General features: G+C 38.4%; 1 long non-coding RNA gene across 1 annotated transcript; it reads right to left on the bottom strand.

The window, feature by feature from the left end:
• Nucleotides 1-204: 204 nt before the first annotated feature.
• Nucleotides 205-8,326, bottom strand: LOC147499105 (uncharacterized). The gene is made up of 3 exons (XR_015194409.1): nt 8,128-8,326; nt 7,988-8,046; nt 205-314 (listed from the first exon to the last, which is right to left on the bottom strand). It is a non-coding gene; the product is annotated as an uncharacterized LOC147499105 (long non-coding RNA).
• Nucleotides 8,327-16,376: the final 8,050 nt, after the last annotated feature.

Below are 16,376 nucleotides of genomic sequence, written 5' to 3'. Positions count from 1 at the left end.
ACCAGAAAGAGATCAAGCCATTGGATTTTTCTTCATCAATACTCGACCATTGGATCAAACTCATTACCATATTGAAATCCATCCCAAAAGCTATAAATATGGGTCTCATTCACCCATAAAAAATAATCTAGAGCAAGCTAGAGCTAGGAATTCGGAGTTAATAATCACGGACCTAGTTATTGAGCTAATAGCCTTCTTTTCTTGGTGTTCTTCATTTTTTCTTTCTAGTTCTTCATTTTAGCCTTCTTTTTCTTCTTGTCGATCTTGAGTAGAAACTTCTTTTCACCAAAAGTTGTTTTTTTTCCTCAAATCACCTGTTTCAATCCAAAAATCACAATTGTCAATGCAAGATCAAGTTTATCATCAATCAATCAATCAATCTACAATCAAGTATGAGGCAATATTCCAAATCAGGTGACATCTTTCCTTTTCCTTTTATTTCCTTTAGCATTGCATATTAGGTTATCTTTTTTTTTTTTTTTTTTAGTTTTATTATAGCATATAGTTATTAGTTTTTAATCCAACTTGGTAGATTAATTTTTCAAGCTTTCTTCGTTTTGCCTATCTTAACACGTTACACCTCAATAGAAGTAAAGTTTGGTTTTACCGAGGCGATTGTGGGTGCCTAACACCTTCCCACATCGTACCTTGACTCGAACCCAATAATCATCTAGTTTAGGGTTAGTCCTTCACATAGGTTTTACTCAATTTTTCCTTAATAAAGTTAGTGGCGACTCTAAAAGCAATTGCATAGACTTAGGTACACATTTTTGTGCTTACAGTTTTTTGGCGACTCTGCTGGGGATATCCCTAGAGAGTCAGACTTACATTTTCGTTGAGGTGTTTCAGTTAAGATAGGAAAGAAGAAGGCTTATCCAGAAGTTAGTTGGAATAGAAGACCAGGGTTAAGGTTATCTCGTGCAACCATTAACTCGCTGATTCAAATGGAGAATCTACCAGACGGTTCTTCTCAAGAGTTATCGCTGCCACCTATATCTTCACCACAGATGTATATGCCACAAGGAAGTTCTCCACAAGCACCTCCAGCTGAGGGACAAATTTTATCAGCGAAAATTCGAAGTCCACATACAAGTAATTCTGGTGAATCGTCAATCCCTACCGGTCAAGAGGAATTAATGGAGAAGGCGATGGAAAAGATGTTTCTCAAGATGATGTCAAAGTTTGCAATAACTCCAAGTCTGGGTCAACCACAACAACCAGGTATCACACTACCTCCCATGGTTAGTCCTAACCCTACCATTCTACCAACCTCATTACCCACTCCGGTATCGACCATAGATCAACCCAATTGCATGTTTCTATGTCAACCCATACTCCGTCCCAATTTTTTCCTCAGGATAACACAACCTACATGCCTCAACCATCCACTCATCAAACTTTTCAAAGCCCAAACCAAATTCCAACTACAACCATGATGTCCAACCCATTTATGTTACCAACCCCAACTTATTTTCCACAAACTCCACAACCACTGTTCTACACGAACCCCCAATACCAAGTGCAAAATCCAATCCAACCACCGGTTGACCTCGTAATGGAGGAGATTAAGAAATTGAAAGAAGCAATGACCAAGATGAAAGGTGAAGACCCGGACCTTGATAATCTATATCCATATCCATAGATCAGAGTACCACATGGATTCGAATTTCCAAAGATGGAGCGATATGAGGGAACCGGTTGTCAAAGGCTCACATTCATTATGTATGCAAGTTATCTACAACCGATGGGAATCGGGGAACTAATGGTTCAACTATTCGAGGAGGAGTCTTAAAATGGTGGATGAATCTTGAAGCGCAAAAATCTATTCGGCGGCTTTCGAGGAACGATATCCAAATGGCTTCAAAAGGCAACTTGAAGCTTTGAAGGGTGCGAATGAAAGTTTTCCAAGTACATTTACAAGATGGAGGATGAATCATTGATAGGCCCACGGAGCGGGGAGCAAATTAGGATGGTTAAGAAGAGTTTGAACCAAAGAGTATCGCGACCGGGCTAAGTGCCGGTTATCATCCGACATATCAAGCCTTAGTTGTAGTTGGATCACAAATAGAAGATGGGTTATCATCGCAATATTTCTCCCATCACTCAATATCTAGGATCTAACCCTTGAAGAAGCTCCTCCCAACGGTGAACAACAACAAGAAGCCAATGTGGTTCTTTGCGCACAAGGTGACCCCGACCACATCACATAAATTCAATCGGAAGTGACAACTCATCCTTTTTCCCATCAAATTCGGTTTCTTTCCAAGACTGTCAAGAGGGCGGGGGTTTTTCGTGCAACAGCAGGTGATCCGGTTCCACAGAGGTGGGCTTCCCATTACAAGTTGTATTGAGGGCTTTAGTCCAGTGAGGGGCTTGATTACGTTAAACATCTTTTTGGTATCAAAACATTTAATTGATGACAAAGGTGCATGCTCCTTAAACATGTGATGAGGGTAAGATAGATGCGTCCAGCCTCGGCACTCCCAATATATCGACAAATCCATTACCAATGCATAATGGGAGAGTTAATAATTTGGAAGCTGTCAAGAAAGATCCGGCATCATTCATCATTCCGATTAGACAGACATTCAATGTTAACACCACAAGGCCAGCTAATCTTCAAGATGTAGTCAGAAAATGCATGGAGCAAACAAAGCCTAGAGGTATCCAACTAAATGAGGTGGTAGCACCATTTGTTCATACTCCACAGATTCAAAAGCCGTTCAAGTTGACTAGAGCACACGGAATCCTTTATGATGCGAGGCCCATTACAACATGGGTAGATCCTTTGAATACATCTCAATCTCACGGCATCACAAGTGGGGTCGGAAACTCAAGGACCCGTGATTCGCGAGAATCAACTTAGCGGCGGGTGATCCAAACTCCGATCCACAATCCTAAAGGTCCGGTTAGGTAAAGACCAAGAGTCCGCGATACCGAGGAGGTTCTAGGGAAGAAATTAATTGAGCCCAAGAAAAGTACAGATGACTCGACAATCTCACTACATCAGTTGAAGCAATTAGAACCTAGTTTGGCAGAGGAATGTGTTGAGACTCACGGTTTGACAAGAGGAGGAAGGATATACAAGCCACCACACTTACGGAAGGATCGGGGTCTTGGCCCAGCGGGTTGACCATACGGCTCTTGAACCAGAAAAGCAAGAGGGTAATGAAGTAATCCAACAATTGCAGAAAACCAAGTCCAATATTTCCATATGGGGCTTACTCATGGCGTCACCCCAACATAGGCAAGCGGTTCTTCAAACCTTGAACCAAGCTCATGTTCGGCTTCCATCCCCGAGCGATTTGGCTTACCATTACCATCGCTTCCCTCGGGGAAGACAAACTCCATAACATTTTCGATGATGATCGACCCCGGATGGTATAACCCACACGAAAGCATTGACTATTACGGTGCATTGCAACAACCATAAGGTACCATTTGTCTTGATTGACAATGGATCGGTTTGAATATCTGCCGATCAATTCTGCGAAAGCCATTGGAATCATGCGGAAGACTTCACTTTCACTAAGGATACAGCGGGCGGTTCATGGGTTTGATAATCGAGAGAAGAGAAGTCCTTGGCGAGTTTACAACCCGGCGTCAAATAGGTCGATCCGTTCAAAGTCACATTCTTGGCTATGGACATCGAGGCTAATTACAATTTCCTTTTAGGCGGACCATGGCTACACCGGGCGGGTTATGAATTCCTCTACACTTCACGAAAGCTTAAGTTCTTATGGCAAGGGAAGATTATCGCATCATTGGTGATTCGGATGATCGGATTCTTCGAGAAAGAGTATAAGGTAATACCAATGATTGAAGGAAAGTGTAACTACAATGAAGAACCATTAGGGATTGTGGAGTTTAGAGCACCACCAAGGAGAAGCTCCTACCCGTTTTGCAATGGAAATCCCAAGGCGACTTCGGTTGTTCCGTGAGCGAGAACTATTTTCCGGGACTTGGATTAGGAAAAACCAAAATGGCATTTTAGAAGCCGCTTGATTCCTAGTCAAGATGATCTAAAAAGGACTAGGCTATCTTGAGGAGGTTGTGGAAGAATTTGCAGAATTGTTTATCGATTCTAACGCCACGGTGAATTATCTCGAGATTGGCTCTACGATCTAGGGGCGAGATTGAGGCTATTATTGATTCCAATATATTTTGGAATGAGAAGGCGGCGACCGGATCCAAAACTCGAAGTTACTATTTGAGCCGGATGTTAATTCCTATTCAGGGATATCGCCAACTTAGGTTGGATCATGAGGCTAAAACGGTTTAATTGGATAAATGAGGTTGGATCGACATCCTCCTCGTCGGTATGGACTATACTCCATCTTTTACTTTGGCGGTTCCCGGGTTAGATCTTGACCCGGAGATGATAGATCACTCCTTATCATGTCGGTTGGACCCTCGGACCATACTTGATTTGGATGATTTGTTGTATATGGAATCTATTATTGACCAAAGCTCCGTGGATGTTAAGAACACGCCACTTTTCGACTCCCGGATGCAATATGAAATTTGGGGAAAGGTTTCTAGATACTTTAGACTCGATGAGGATCCGTTCCTTGGCCGGACATTATGATGATTGGGGAACTCAAATATGCATGACCGATCCGGTCCCCAACCAACATAATCCTCTCTTTGAGCCTTTGGATGAGTCCGATATGGAGGAAAAAAAAAAGCCCGTGAGACTTTCTGTTTCAACCCATGTATATAACAATATTTCAAAAATCCAAAAAATTCAAATATTTCAAAAAATCAAAAAAATTCATATATTTCAAAAAATCCAAAAAATCAAAAAGTTTTAAAACTCTACGCGAGATATGATTTACCCACTTGACTTAGGGCAAGATGATTGGATGACTTGATGATTGGATGACCTTATGCAAAGGTTATGACCTCCTTTCCCCGACGATGAAGAAGAAATGGACAATGAAGTTCTTTGAGTCCGTTCTTCCTCCGAACAACATTATGAAGACCGATCGGCGCCCGGTCGAGGAAATAGAGACAATTAATCTTAGCACCACGAAGAACCACGCGATGTGCACCAATAATATGGCGAGTATGAGGCTTGTATTTGGACTTCGAAGCTGCACTCTGACTCGGATGAAGGAGATTGATGTTTTTGGAGACTCCTTGCTAATTATCAGCCAGATCACAGAAGAATGGAAAGTTAAGCATGCCAACCTCCTTCCTTATCACAAGTGCTTGAGAGAACTGGTTGGCGAGTTCGACCGTATTACTTTCACTCACCTTCGGCGGAAAGGCAATAGCTTTGCCGATGCTTTGGCTACTTTAGCCTCTATGCTCAAGATTCCGGAAGGTGAAACATTTAGGCCAATCGAGATTATATCTCAAAGTGAGCCAGCTTATTGCTTTGCTATTGATATAGCGGCTGAGTCCCCTGATGGAGAGCCGTGGTACCATGACATTCGTGAGTATCTTCAACATCAACGACTCCCTAATGGTCTGACTAAAAGACAACGATGATCACTTCGGCTTTTAGCTTGCCAATTTATCATATGTGGAGATGTTCTATACAAGAGGTAAATGCGATGGGATTTTACTCGGATGCTTGAATGAGAATGAAGCTAGTTCGGACAGTTATGACTGAAATACATGAAGGAATTTGTGTCCCCCTCACATGAGTGGGCACATGTTAGCTAAGAAGATCATGAGATCGGGATACTATTGGACAACTATATGGAGCCAGATATTTGCAAATGCGTTAGAAAGTGCCATAAGTGTTAGATTCATGGGAATTTGATGCGCGCACCGCCTGCCGAGTTAAACCCATTTTCTGCGCCTTGGCCCTTCTCTGTTTGGGGGCTCGATGTCATTGGCAAGTTAAATCCTTCAGCATCCAACGGACATAGCTTTGTCCTTGTTGCCATTGATTACTTCACTAAATGGGTCGAGGCTATATCTTCTTTAAGTAGTGTTACGGCATTGAATGTGGCGAAGTTCTTTTGCACCAACATTATTTGCGGTATGGGGTACCACATGAGGTTATCACCGCGATAATGGTACATGCTTCAAGGGGAAGGAGTTTAATGCTATAACTGAGAGGAAGTTCAAAATTGGCGACATTTGTCTTCACCCTACGGACCTCGGACTAATGGGGTTATCTTAAGTTAGGCGGCAAACAAGACACTTGTCGGGATTTAGAAGATGGTGAGACATACAAAGACTGGCATGAGAAGTTACCATATGCACTATGGGCTTATCGAACTTCTCTAGGTTAAATGATGACCCATATGAGGTCTACTCCCTACATCTTAATTCGCTATGTTTCTATGGAATGGAGGCTGTTTACCGGCCGAAGTAGAAATGCCTACTCTAGGCGTTTTGCAGGAGGGTGCCCGTTTAGAGGAGGAATGGATCCAAGCCAGAGTGGAGTCTTTGAACCTAATCACAGAAAAGCGACTTAAAGCTACAGCTCATGCACGAGCTTATGGTTTTTAAAGATCCAAAGAAAGCCGAGCATTTAATAAGAAAGTTCGTCCGAGAGATTTGAAGGAAGGGTATTTGGTTCTGAAAGAAATTAGGCCTAAACATCTGCCAGACCCACGAGGGAAGTTCAGACCTAATTGGGAGGGGCCCTTCATTATTAAGAAGATTCTACGGGAAAGGATGTGATCCTCATCGATCTTGACGGTGTTGAGTTCTCCAATCCTACCAATGCCGACCGGTTAAAAGAGGTACTTTTCGCGGACCCAACCTTTTTTTTTTTTTTGAGACAAAGAGTATAGTGGAAATCTTAGAGAAATGATGGGACATGCCATTTTTTTCCTGATATATTAGCCTAACAAGCCCACCCAATGTCGTATGTTTCCTCTAGAAGCCATTTTGAGCCTTGGCCTCTTCTTTCATCCCCACGATTCGACCTATGTCCTTTAGGAAACCGGATTTACCCTTAGCCTACCCATAGATACCCCAATCCCATTTTATAGAACTTGTCATGATCAGGAAAATCATTTTCATCACTAATTATTGATCATTAAGTATCTACTATGGTCCCAATCTACAATATGCTATGATTACCCCAATGGTTACCCCCAAGAGAAGGAAAAAAAAAAAAAAAAATCCATGCAAGGGGCAGTGCAAATCAATTCAAGGGGTAGTTCCTATGAAGTTTAGGATGTTTTATCATTTTCTTTTCGTGACAAGTTCTATCCTAAATTCAAAAAAAAAAAAAAAAAAAAAGTTTTCCTTATTCTTTTAACCCACTACCTAAGCCTATATTATAGTCTCATAAAAGTCCGCTCTTGATCTTTAGATCCACTATGTCTCCTAGTTGAGAAATGTTCAAGGTAAAAAAAAAAAAAAAAAAAAAAAGGGTTGGCATTGGAGGATACACCAATACAGTGTGATCCATTCAGAGGTTATCGAGGCCAGAAGGAATGTTTTCAGAAGTGTCTCTAAGAAGTTGTCCTATGCTTACTTTATGATCATTTTGAGTGGTGGAAAGGATTTATGGTTGGTTTTCAGCATATAGTGGAGATCATGCAATCAGATAGGGAAAAGGGTGGTGCGTGCTTACTACTTTGTGGTGCTAAGATTAATCGTACTCCTATCCTATGGTCGTCTTCATGCTCATCTTCTTGTCGGTAATTCATTCCCTCACCTTCATTTGTTATTCAATCATTTGTGGTATTTCTTGTTCTATGGATAAAAAAATTTGTTTTGTTTTCCATTGTTTTCAAAATGAATTTCAAAAAAAAAAAAAAAAAAAAAATGATTTGTTTTCAAAAACTTGGTTTGCTTTGGATGGCTTATGATGAAAAATCTAGGATTTTGAGCACATAGAAAATTCTGAAGCCAATATTCCTAACTAAACCATGTACTTGTTTTACTAACATAGTATGCATACACCACAATCTTTCTAACTATTCACGCTAACATAGTTGCATTGTTTTCATGCATGTATATTGTATATTTCACTCTATTGTAATGTGTAGAGAGAAATAAATTGCCTAACCTTGGCCAAGAAAATTTCTCCCAATTCAAGTTCCACAGGCTGTCCAGGACCACAAATTCCTGTATGTGATTGACGAGTGTTGGTGAACAAGATGAGCTTCAATAATAAATTGAAGGGAGTAAAGAGGCGTTTCGGTTTACCACTGCATTGTAGAGCTACCATCGCCGATATACCTGTCTGGATGACCCATTTGAAAGGGTGTGGTTTGGAGTTTTTACTGTGTGCCTGTGTGGTGCTTTGGCTCCATCTCCTGCATGTTCTCCTTCCCTGGACGGTGGTAAGGTATGTTTATTCCTCCTTTGGTCCTGTTTATATAGGTTTGGTTGGACCGTCCAATTAGAAAGTACACGTGACTTTGTTTGTTTAAGAAGTCGGTGGATTTTGTTTCCAAAAGAAAACTGTTCGTTTGGGTTTCAGAAACAAATGATTTGATTTTGAGAAAAGACAAAACTATTTGACTCTTCAAAGATTCCTTCCTTTTAAACCAACAAGGCAACAACTGTTTCCCAAAAGAATGATTCGGTGCAAGCACCAGAATTGGAAGTCGGTGCCCCTTACCTTTTTTATCATTCGGTCCTGTTCAACCCGGTTAGACCAGTCTGACCCGGTTGAACGGTTGGACCATGTTGACCCGGTTTTCACCAATTGACCCGGTTTTGACTAGTTTTGACAGTTGACCTAAAAAAAAAAAAAAAAAAAATTCCAAAACTTTTCAAAAATAAAAAAAGATGAATATTAGTACCATGGGGTTCTTACCCTCCAGTATGAGAAAATATTCATCAAGTTTTGTTTGCACCACCGCACTATTGGTAACCACTTGATCATTAATATCATTTCGGTAACTCCATTTGTGCAACATTAAAATTGTTCGCGAGAACAATGTTAGTTTTTACTGACAGCCTCACGGATGGATCAGCCTGAACTCATAGTGATAGTCTTTTCCAACCCAAGTATACTTGAACGTAATTGATTGATTGATTGAACTTGAATATCATCATCCCCAGCATCCATCTTTCATCTTCAGCACATCTCTTATCTTCTCCAGCAGTGTTCGTCTGTGTCTTTTTCCTTCATCTTTAGAATCTTCCATCTCCAGTGGATCTTCTTGCTCTCTCCGGTGAGTCTTTCGTCAGTGTTTGGTTATCACCATTATATGAGAATCTTTAATCCAAGTCAAAATCATGAATGAATTGATCTATCCATTTAATTTCACCAGTTTTCTAAAATGAATTTGAAAATATTAGATTTCAAAAAAAAATTTGTCCCTTAATTTCAAAAAAGTTGTTCATCATTTTCAGAAAATATTTTTCAATCAACCAATATCATGTTACGCGGTGTAAGTCCGTCCGATGCTTCCGCTAGCATTGATATTTTGTCTTGTGGTATAAGTCCGTCCGATGCTTCCACAGATAATCCAGTTGCCATGTTGCGTGGTATAAGTCCGTTCGATGCATCCACCAACATTCAATCAGTTTTAAGCCCTCACAAACAACTTGAAAAAAATCAAGGATTTCAAATATCTAGGGAAAAGCCCTATTTCAAAAAAATATTTTTCAAATGAATTTTCAAAAATTGCATGAGATCTTTTGGCTGGAGCTTGGCAAAAATGTTTTGTCTCCATGGCTTTGCCGTTCAGTTGCAAGCAACCTCCGCCAAAGAGGGGCAACTGTAGACACCCCATTTTTGCACCCCAGGCATAATTCATTCACGATTTTGCCTTGAATTAAATTTGATCATATAAGGTGATTTGCTTTCTAGAGTCTTCATTTATACATCAATCTTCTTTCTTTTCATCTTCTTTTAGTGTCTTTAGACTCTCCTCATCATGTTCTAGCTATGGCTGAAGTTTTGCTGCTTTCTGAGTTTTGAGCTGAAAATGACCAAAATGCCCCTATAACCCTTTGGAGCCCAAATCTCATTTTTTCCACTCTTTCTTTGGATGAGATTATTTCATATTTGAATTCCCCTTGAAAAATCCTTCGAAATGAGTACAAGCTTGCCTATGTTCCTTTTGGATTTCGGAAACCCTAATCTTGCCCTATCCCGTTTCAGCCCGTTATGCGCACTGTTGAGTGCAACATTTTTTTGGAGTAAGATTTCGACCCAAGGATATTTTTAAGAGTTCATGGACCTTCCTAATGGATTAATTAACAATTTTTGTGAAGAAGAGTTTGCCTAATTTTGACCCGGTCAAAGGGAATTTGCAGCATTGAAAATATGGTCGAAATGGGCTTCTTTTTTGTGGATTTTGGACTTGTGCTTATGGGCTGTGGATCCAGCTCGAGTTGGACCTTTTCATTAGGGTTTCTAGCCCATTTTCAAGCCTCCAAAAACCTAGATAACCTTCCTTATTTGTTTGATTTGATTTGATCCCAAAAATCAAGAATATTCTAGAGAATATGCCATTTTGGAGCCAAGTTTGGAAACCCTGGATTATGGGCTCATTAAGGACGTGTAGGGCTTGATTTTTTTGCCCTAATCCATCTGAAATATCCAAAGATCAAGGGCCAAGATCGCACCCCTTATCCCACCTCTTGAATCGAGGGCCGATTTAGGAGGTGCAACCGGAAAAGAGATCAAGCCATTGGATTTTTCTTCATCAATACTCACCATTGGATCAAACTCATTACCATATTGAAATCCATCCCAAAAGCTATAAATATGGGTCTCATTCACCCATAAAAAATAATAATAGAGCAAGCTAGAGCTAGGAATTCGGAGTTAATAATCTGGACCTAGTTATTCAGAGCTAATAGCCTTCTTTTCTTCAGTGTTCTTCATTTTTTCTTTCTAGTTCTTCATTTTAGCCTTCTTTTTCTTCTTGTAGATCTTGAGTAGAAACTTCTTTTCACCAAAAGTTGTTTTTTTCCTCAAATCACCTGTTTCAATCCAAAAATCACAATTGTCAATGCAAGATCAAGTTTATCATCAATCAATCAATCAATCTACAATCAAGTATGAGGCAATATTCCAAATCAGGTGACATCTTTCCTTTTCCTTTTATTTCCTTTAGCATTGCATATTAGGTTATCTTTTTTTTTTTTTTTAGTTTTATTATAGCATATAGTTATTAGTTTTTAATCCAACTTGGTAGATTAATTTTTCAAGTTTTCTTCGTTTGCCTATCTTAACATGTTACACCTCAATAGAAGTAAGGCTGGTTTTTACCAGGCGATTGTGGGTGCCTAACACCTTCCCACATCGTATCTTGACTCCCGAATCCAATAATCATCTAGTTTCGAGGGTTAGTCCTTCACATAGGTTTTACTCAACTTTTCCTTAATAAAGTTAGTGGCGACTCTAAAAGCAATTGCATAGACTTAGGTACACATTTTTGTGCTTACACAATGCTTTCGCTGTACCATCGAGGAACTTTTCTTCTTCTGGCGGGTCAACTGTTGTTGGAGTCCCTTCTCTTCCATCTGCTATTTTCTAAAGAGATGCAGGGTATGTTAGAGAAATAAAGCAATGCACTTCAGTATAGCTTATCAGCAAAATACAAATGTACTGCTCTTCTGTTTTCAGGCCCGGATTATGGATCCTTGCAGTGATTAATAGCAGTTGACGTCAGATCCTTTTTAAATTAAAAGCGAATAAGAACTATGCTAAACATCTGCTAAAGTCAGTGGACATCTACAATGAGTAAGCTCCCACTGGAGCTAAATCGGGCTGTTCTGCGGCGAACCAAGGGGCGCCACTATCTGACCAACCTGGAACAAAAAGCTTCGGTTACTTGGAGATCAACTTCAGTGACGTCCATATTTGATCCTTTTTAAAACTTACTTCCATTCTATCATTATCGAATTGATAAACTTCTGGATCAGGGACTTCAACAGGCTAAAATTCTTTTGTTTTCTTGTGATCAAGTGCGATTTTTTCAACATTGTGTTCCAAAGTTGTTTTTTCTTTGAAATTTCTCTTAAATATCTCTTCTCTATCATTTCTTTTAACCGAATTTGCTTTTTTTATTTTGCAAAACCAGATGGCTAAGGTTGCAAAATAGTTGTTCTATGATATACCTAATGGGCTATACATGCTCGTGCATCACAACTCTTACACAACAAACTTATCAAACAAATCATGAACCAAAGCAACACACCTTGGAAAATACATAATCAAAGATAAAAAAAAAGCTTAAATCCCAAGTTTACCTCTGTCGTTCCCTTGCCCTCGTCTTACCAGGTTTCTTTTCTCGTTTCTCCATCGCAAACACAACTGGCAACTCTCGGCCATGAAGAACTTGTCCATCCATTTGATATTTCGCTTCTGCAGCATCATTAGGATCCACATATTGTACAAAACCAAAGCCACATGGCTCCCTGCCACAAAGTATAATTTAGCAACAATAAGAAGTTTGCATAACCACACACACGCATTACTGAATCAACAATACATATGAGCACCAAGTAACTTTTCATGCTAAGTTCACCAGAATAAGCTTGGAATATGGGAGGGTCCAGAGATGCACAATCAAACTATTAGTATTTTATTATAAGTTCAAAAGTAAAAGCAATCATCCATCGCTGACCTTGCAAATGTAGCGTTTAAAGATAACTTCAAGTTCTTCATGGCATGAACATCTTCATAACCCTTTCTTCTCATCTTCACATAATTAACATCATCGCCAACAGAACTCTCACTACTCAACTCTTGTCTTCAGAACTTTATTTTCACTGTCTAATCTAAAGATTTTTAAAAATGCATCCAAGTAATAACATAAAAACAGTACTCCATTAAATAAAAAATTGTTATGTGAAGCCCCAACAACCATCAGAAATATAACTTGTATGTATGTGGGTCACTCCTCTTAATGTTCCCTTGGCATATGCGGGATGTTCTCGCGACCGACATGATTTACCCGCAAATTGTTGAGAGGATGTGTGCATTCCATAGCCTTCAAAGTCTCTTGGCGAGTCATAATTAAAGTCCTTGGATATGTTTATACCCCCAGATTGGAGTCCTTTGCTATAGGACTGAGCCCCTATGAGCTTGAAGTTGCAATTGGAAGGGTTGAATGCTGTTCCAGTTTCACAGTTACCTTTCCATCTCTCTGGCACTGGTGTCATTGCTCTGTCATTGAAAATATATACTGCTCCCTGGCCAAATGCCAGTGTTGATAATGACATCTTTACCATATGAAGCTGCAGGCCATAAACCAGAACTGTGTTTTACAGTGTCCGTATCCTATCCTCTGCGACACCATTGACTCTATTGGCCTTTTCAGAGTCACAATCGATTGTTAATGTAACAAAAGTCAGACGTGATGACTTGTATATCTTCAACAAACTGCGCGAAGTTAAAAAGAAAGAGTAAGCACATGATAATATCAGGAAAACTGGTAAGATGATGGGGCAATAGAACTATACTCACTTGAATTTCAAAAGAGGTTAGTCGACAAGTCATAGGGAAAATGCATAAATCAAATCCAAAAACAAAATAGGCTTGTACAGAGTTAAATTCTTAAATTCTAATCTTATAGACCACCGTCGACGATTCTTCATCCGTATACTCTTGCTGATACCTATTTGCAACTCCCCCTCCTTGTCCATTTCTCTCATTACCATTCCCTATTGTCTCCCTCTACGAGCTAAAAGCTGAATAAATAGCGTCACTAACATAATGTGGCTTTTTCGATATTGAATTCATATTCTTCTTAGCTAAACCATTAGTAGTTTTACGCAGTGTATCATTCTGCGGCGAAGAATCCAAAGAATACCGACCACCATAAACTTCCTCCTCAGAGTTTGTAGTCTTATCTACATCACTCCCAAACTCACTATCATCTAAATCCTCAGGTACAACACGAGTTATAGGAATAAACTCCGGGGGCAAATGCTCACTTCTAAACTTTGCAGGAGGTGGTAAATTTGAAGTTGCTATTCTAAAATGGAAGGCCTGCCATATAATAAATTGATAATTATATGCAATTAAAGGTAATAGGTAATAACAACATAAAAAGTATATTACAATTGCATTATCAACCTAGTTTTAAATACAATGTTATTTCATTAACTATACAATCCACCATCTGTCATTACTACTCCTCAATTAATATTTTTGGCAAAAAACTCACTTCAGTCATTGTGCCATGAATCCTTTTCACTTTGCAATCTCTATCACGTTCAACATACCATAGACTTGTGCTCATCAGCTTACAACTATGCTGTGTATCATGAAGTCGTCAGGTATTAGCAACATATGATGAAGATAATAATATTTACTACATAATAAGCACTAAATGCAAATATCATTTTGCATAGATATGGTACAATTTATAGTAGACATCAAATGCTGGAAATAAATTTATGTAACATATATACTCTATCAACATTTTTATAAACTACTTAAATTTTCCGAAAATGAATATTGTTATTATTTGAAAAGCCTATATATTTCGTAGTACGATGGACTCAACTAAAAGTATGTTCATAAGGTGATATATATGTTGTTAATACGGCATTTTGTTTTTCCATTGCATTCAAAATCTGTTGAAATTTTAAAGGCCATGTGTGCCGTAGTGGAAGAGTGTAAAGGAGGTAAAAGAAACTTGCAAAGATATGTGCATATAATAATCTCCATGTGAATGAAAGAAGAGCAAGCCCTTTAAAACTTTCAGTACAACACACAAAATTGGTGACACCATTTGTGCCTACAGAAAAATATGGAAAGGGAAATACTTACTAAAACTAAAATGAGAGATGAAAATGAATTCCAAAAGTCAATGAGACCAAAGAAAATCATGCCCATATTTGACAATAAAACACCTAAGCATTTCCACCTAAGCATATGTAGGTAGTGAGACACGTTGACACCACTGTCTGACATTGCACGCTCAGTCGTAATTCCATGTAACGAAAAATTATGAACAGAGTGCAAATATTGAGGGAGAATCTCGTGCTAATATAGAGTAAAGCTTGTCATGGAAACAACAGAGCAACATGTAACAGAATAATGATACCAACTATAAAATGAAGAACAAAAGCAATAATATAGTATGACAATCCATTAATATGCATACACAAAGAATCCTAGTAGAAATCGCTAACCAAAAATTTGGAATAAAACTCGGATTCGTAGATAGTTAGACGGAAGTTCCATTTAGATAAATTCAAAAGTAAGAGTATTTGACATAACTGTGAAGCCGTGAAGGCACAAAGTTGTAAAAGAGGCAGAAGACCATACCTTTGCGTCGTGGGGACAATAGATTGTTGAGGAGAAAAGTCAAAACAGAAATAAACCTTCAAAACCGCAACAAAAAAAAACACCATACAAAAGTCTCAGACACCAGATTGAAAGAAAATATGATTGTTGAGGAAATTAGGTTTTGGCATTATATATAAGATAAAATAAATATTTAGTAAACTAAAGGAAAACCATATCTATCCTATGTATTTACAATCAATCATTCAGGGTAAGGTCAAGAATGGAGAAGACGAACCTTTTCTTTTTCTTATGATAACCCTAAAGTGGTGAATAAAAGACAAACGAGGGATAATGGTGTGCGCAATGAAACTTGAAGTCTTAATTTGGATAATCATAGGCATAGTACAAAATATCCCGATATATCGCGATATTTGGGGATATCTATCCATATTTCAGAAAAAGATATTTAAATATCACGATATGTTTAGAGATATATACGACTGCAAATATCAGTTATATTTCGATAATATTTGCGATATTTATGATATTTAGGGATATTTTGTGATATTTGGCAATATTTTGTATATATAACAATTTTATTTAATATTTACCATTATATTTCAAATAAATATAAATAATGTATCATGATATATCAAGAAATATCCACAATATCTACGATATTTGTTGATATTTTGGATATATCCACGATATTTGTATGTGGAACAATATCAAATATCCCCAAAGAGGGGATATATCCACGATACATATCCAGAAATTGAATATCGATAAATACCCATATCCTGATATTTTGTACTATGATCATAGGAACCGAAAATTTCCATGAATTTTCGTAGAGTTTTATTAATTATTATGAAGAAAGTGACAGAGATTGAGTTTTAGAGTTCGTACGGTTGTAAGAGATGCACTGTTTCGATTAAACGGTTGCAAAATAATTCGGTACGTACAATGACCAATATACCCCTTTGTTTAAAGCTCTCCAAAAATTTAGGGGGTGAAACTTTTGGGTACCCTTGTGATTATAAGGTTTGGTCTAAAACCCGGTATCTGAGGTCTAATCGAGTAATTCAAATTATATATATATATATAATTTGAATTACTCGATTAGACTCTCAGATACCGGGTTTTAGACCAAACCTTATAATCACAAGGGTACCCAAAAGTTTCAACCCCCTAAATTTATATATATATATATATATATATATATATATATATATATATATATATA

Source organism: Coptis chinensis, chromosome 5 (genome assembly GCF_015680905.1).
Source record: "Coptis chinensis isolate HL-2020 chromosome 5, ASM1568090v1, whole genome shotgun sequence".
NCBI classification, from domain to species: domain Eukaryota; kingdom Viridiplantae; phylum Streptophyta; class Magnoliopsida; order Ranunculales; family Ranunculaceae; genus Coptis; species Coptis chinensis.
This window is presented reverse-complemented; position numbering and strand designations above follow the sequence as displayed.